Genomic DNA, 6,000 nt, shown 5'->3' on the forward strand with positions numbered 1-6,000 from the left:
TTTCATGATGCATCAACTTTTGTGGGGGTCATGTTGAGGTGAGAAGGGCTAATGTATCATAAGTTAAAGATTTTTTTTTTGCCATTTTCTTATGTAGACAATTGTAACCTGTCAATGAAGGTAGATAGAATGAGAAATTTTGATTGCATTATCACATTGATAAGAGAAAAATACCTCAATATTCATGTATATAAATGCTACTATTACTATGCTCACTTATCATGATTCAAATGAATGCATGAATATAAATTTTGCTATACCAAGCTCATTTGTTATTTATTGTGATTCAATTAAGCATTCAAAGGAACATCCTTAGTACAAAAAGGAACGGAGTAGACAAATTTAAAACTATTTTAACCGACATGTTGTAACAAGTTGATATGTTAGAAATTATCATTATTTTTTGGGCCATTTTGCTAAATTTGTCTTATTGGTATTTTGTAGGGCTTTTTTTATGTGTCTCGATGTCATCTAATTTTATGGGTTTCAACTTCTTAAAATAAATTTCCTTTGTCTAGATATAATCACATTATTATTAATGTCCTTTGCAATTTTAGGGAATAACTATTTATTGTTCTCCTATGCATATTGAGGTGTTAAGTGTCGAATACACCTTATGCCATAGTTATCACTTGATCTCCCTAGGCTTAAGGTTCATTAATGAGGCCAATTTAAGAGATCACCAAATTAAGTGTGTGCACTTGGGCTTCGTTGGAACACCATGTAGGTTGCTCATGCTCTTCCAAGAGATCTTGGTATTGGATCCCTTTAGCTCTAAGGAGACTCATTTCATCCTAACAATGACACAACATGTGATCTTAGCCTTTAGGCTTGCCCACATGGTACCTCATATTGCTTAAGCCTTGTTCTTACTTTGAGGAGCTTGAATCAAATTTGATACCTTGATTTTCTCCTCACTAGTCCCCCTTTATGTTATTCAAGTCTAGCCCCTTTGATTATTTGTTGTTTAGATGGTCTTTGATTTGTTATTTAAGTCTTGAGATAAAACAATCAAATTGAGGAGACTAACTTGTGCACTACTATCCCATTGATGCTAAGTCACAAGCCCTACCCCTTCAAGCAAAAAGAGACCTTGGAAAGTGCATCATCTACAATCTTGTAGGTAGGGTTGAGTGGCTTATAGTGCACTTGTGAACATGTTATGCCACGGTGGTCATACTAAGCTATAAGGAGAAGAGTAATGATCAATGAGACATTGAGCATGTGCTATGATAATTGTTATGAAATTGTATATTTATTTGTTTCTTTTGGATTTTCATTGTCTATTTGCATGCTTCGTGACTTGTTACCCAAGTATAGATTCATTGTATGAGGCAGCAGTAGGACATGACTAATTACCCATGCAATTTTATTAATCAAAGGAGGACCATTGTTGTGTTTATTAGCCCTAGAGAATGTTATGATATTTTCTATAAAAATAATATGATTTCATATTTTTACTTATTTGGATCATTATTTATTTGTTGCATGATTCATGACAAGCTACGTGAGGTACTGTGTGTGAAGATGGCCACATTATTCATAATAGATAGAAAATAGGGAACTAATGTATTTTGTGTTGTGGTGAGCAAATTATTAGATAGAGTGATGCAAATTAATTAGTTTGATTAGAGCATATTTTAATGCACAAGATTTATCTATTTTGGGTGCTCTCTAGCACAAGATTATTACATGCATACACACAATTAATTTGTTTGGTTGTAACCTTTGTGTAAGGCCTAAAGGGCTAGATTATTATTTTTGTAAACCTTAGAATATATTTATTAGAAAGTGTTTAGAAATTATTAGGCCAAGAGCACAATGTTCAAGAAAAGAAAGCAAGAATATTAAAAAGGATGCTTTTTCAATGTATTTTGAGCACAAAAAAATCATGCAAAACCATAAGTACATGCACGTTTCATCTGTACCTATATCACCTAGTGGGTTTGAGAAATGACTTTGAGTTCATTTGGTTGCTGGTCATGGTTTAGTATCGTGTCAAGTCTCCCCAAGAAGGAGATAGTCACACATTTGAGTGAGGCTTTGTATGGACCATATCCATTTGGTTGATATGGAGCAAGTAAGAGTGCTTAGTGTTGTGCTTCATCTCAATATCTATTGGGGATCGAGGTGCAATTGGTAATGAATCATGGCCCTATTGGGGCTATCAACAGAGGGCATGGTGCAAGTCCCCTCTGGATCCTAGAGGTAATCCTATTGCATGAGATACAAAGGCTTCAATAGCAAGGAGGAGCAATGTTGACTTCCACAAGCGATTCTGGCACATGAAGTAGTCCTAGAGGCGGTGGTGTTGTACTACCTATTCAAACACTAACGATTTGTCAACCAATCTTCAACAAAGGCATGTTAGATGGTACAAACTATACTTTGTGGAAGTTTAAAATCCTTATGAAGAGTGTCTCTCTCAACTCAAAAGGCATTTTTCTAACCTTTTGCCTTACTAGCTTACTGCCTTCTTTCAATGGGATCATGTGCATGATAATAGTAGGGAGAATCCCTTTCAATTCACCATAGCCCTATCAAAAGACAATATTCTATGGGTGATCTTGCTCTATCCCCCATGTGACTATTGTAGAAATAGAATCTTGTTTTTCAAGGGCCATTCCTCATGGTGGCCTTGGGATGTCTATAATGCTAAGGGCCACCTGCAACCCTATCTTCTAGTTTAGTTGCACATGTTGGACTCTATGAACAAGCTGGTCTCAAATCCCTATAGGGACTCATGCAAGAGAAGAACAAGCTAGCAAGTCTCCAACTTTGTTGTGGAGCCATTACTAGTCCATTGGGCTTCCCTATCCTCCAAGGAAGTCTAGAATTTTCAATGTATGCTTGCCCCTCATTGCATTACCATACCATGCATGATGGCTACCCTTGGGAGCTCCCTAAAATAAGTAGACTCAATCAGAGTCTCATATTTACAAGCCTAAATATCAAGTGTATGTATTCTAAGTATAGGTGACTTGATATTCTTGCCCATAATGGTAGCTGGCAAGTCATGGACTTATAAGAAACACAAAACTTGCAAGGTGGTTGCCCCTTGTAACTACATGCATATGACTCATTTCAAAAACTTGGATCCAATAATCTTGGAAAGTGAGAATTAGTTACCCTACTCTTCCAAGACTCTAAGGCATTTGATTTCAGTCATTTATTTGGCTCCTAATTGCATTTTGAGTCATTTTTCCTATACGTTGTAAGGAGGCAAGGACCATGGATATATGGGAATGTCTATATCCCCTAGAAATAGTTAGGTGAGGAGTGCAAGGAATAGACGGTGCTATGCCAAGTGTGAATGTTGAAGGGAGTGAGCCTTGAAGTGAAAGCATAGAGTGGAAGTAAGAGGTATGATAGAAGGAGCAAGAGCAAGAGAAAGAGAGAGAAGAGATGCGGGAACTCCAATAGTCACAATGTGTGATCGAGCTTCCCTTTATTCAAATGTCATTGAAAGAATAAAGAATAAAGTGACAGTGAATGGCGCCCGCCAGCTATAGTTACAAATGTGTGAGTAACTAATACACAGTGCGGATACTGTCAGTGTAACTAATATACGAGCAGCTAGACACATGCACCTTTACCCCCAACAACCTCCCTCTTAAAGGTGAATGTGTCCCTAGTTAGGAGAGAACAAGAAAAAAGTGACAAAGTACAAATGTTCATAAGTACAATAGGATGAAGAAAGATGTCATCTCATCCAATGCCCTTCAACTTCCTAAGGAAGGCAAAATGCTCCACTGAGAGACTTTTAGTGAGTAGATCTATAAGATTTTGGTAAGTTTTGAGATCTTGACAAGCTCAATGGACTTGTCCTTGAAGACCTCTCGAATGAAGTAGTAACACACCTCAATGTGCTTCATCTTCACATGGAAGATTGGACAACTGAATAGCACTCATAGAATCCGAATGCATTGTAGGGACCTTATCAGTAATGGCTTAACTAATAGGAGGGCCTCCTTGCAAGCCTCAATGGGGCTGTTGGAACATACTCTGCATCTATAGTAGATAGGGTCATGCATTTCTACACCTTGGACATTTAAGAAACAGTACCTCCAGCAAAGGTGAAGACATAGCTAGAGATGGACTTTTTGGAGTTAGTGTATCCCATGACTCTTGTATCCTAGCCACCATAGCATATGCACATAGCTGTTGTACCCTTTAGGTACCTCATGATACTCTTGATGACATCCCAATGTTGTCAACAAAGTGTAGCCATATAGCATGCCACAACTCCCACTGCAAATGGGATGTAATGATAAATCACTATCATGGCATATATCAAACTACGCACTACGTATGCATAAGGGATCTTGGTCATCTTGCCCTTCTGCTCATTGGACTGTGGACAATCAGTCTGACTAACCTTCACATGAGAAGGTAAAGAGGAGTGCAAGGAATAGACTATGCTATGCTAGGTGTAAATATTGAAGGGAGTGAACCCTAAAGTGGAAGCATGGAGTAGAAGCAAGAGATATGGAAGAGAGAGAGAGAGAGAGACACACACACACACACACAAGATGTTGGAACTCCAATAGTCACAATGTGTGACTGGCCTTCCCTTTATTCAAATGTCACTAAAAGAATAAAGAATAAAGTGACAAGATGAGCACCCGCCACCTACAGTGTACAAGTGTGCAAGTAACTAATACACAATGAGGGTACTATCAATGTAACTAATACACGGGTGGCAAAGCATAGGCACCTTTATCTCCAATAGCCTCCCACTTAAAGGTAAATGTATCACTAGTGAGGAGAGAATAAGAAAAAAGTGACAAAGTACAAATGTTCATAAGTACAATAGAATGAGGAAAGACATCATCTCATTGGACGCCCATCAACTTCCTAAGGAAGGCAAAATGCTCAACTGAAAGATTTTTGGTGAGCAGATCTACATGATTTTAGTCACTTGAGATCTTGACAAGCTAAATGGACTTGTCCTTAATGACCTCTCAAATAAAGTGGTAACGCACCTCGATGTGCTTCATCTTTGCATGGAAGATCAAACAATTGTATAGCACTCATAGAATCTGAATGTAGTATAGGGACCTCATCAGTAATGGCCTAATTAACTAGAGAGTCTCCTTGCAAGCCTCAGTGGTGGCTGCAACATACTCTGCCTTTGTAGTAGATAGGGTCGTGCATTTCTGCACCTTGGACATTTAAGAAACAACACCTTCAGCAAAGGTGAAGACATAGCTAGAGGTGGACTTTCTACTATCTGCATGTCTTGCATTATCAGAGTTAGTGTATCCCATGACTCTTATATCCTGACCACCGAAATAGATACGCATAATTGTTGTGCTCTTTAGGTACCTCATGATACCCTTGACAACATCCCAATGTCGTTGACTAGGTGTAGCCATATAGTGTGCCACAACTCCCACTACAAATGCAATGTCAGGACGAGCAGCTATCATGGCATACATCAAATTGTTCATAGCAGATGCATAAGGGATCTTGGCCATCTTGGCCTTCTACTCATTAGACTGTGGACAATCAGCCCGACAAACCTTCACATGAGAAGGTAAAGGACAACCAATAGGCTTAACATCTTGCAGATGAAACCGCTTAAGAATCTTTTGGATGTACTCCTTCTGTGACAAATAAAGGAGCCCCTTAAAGCAATCATGTGTAATACTCATTCTAAGAATATTGAGGTATGTCCCATGTCCTTCATCTTAAAGCTCTTCTTGAGCTGGTATTTCAAGGCATCCAGCTCATCACAAGCACTCCCAACAATCAATATATCATCCACATAGAGGATCAAAATCATCAGGCTGCCATCACCAGCCTTCTTGTTGGATCCATATCACTACAGGAATATCCCTCTGAATGCATAAAAGTATCAAACTTGTGGTACCATTCCCTAGGTACCTGCTTAAGGCCATAAAAGCTCTTTCTTTATTTGCACACTAGGTGGTCCATACTAGGTTCTACAAAGCCCTTAGGTTGTTCCATATAAATCTCATGATGCAAGTCCCCATG

Source organism: Lygodium microphyllum, chromosome 19 (genome assembly GCF_053477565.2).
Source record: "Lygodium microphyllum isolate KBCC chromosome 19, Lygodium_microphyllum_v1.1.10, whole genome shotgun sequence".
Taxonomy (NCBI): Eukaryota; Viridiplantae; Streptophyta; class Polypodiopsida; order Schizaeales; family Lygodiaceae; genus Lygodium; species Lygodium microphyllum.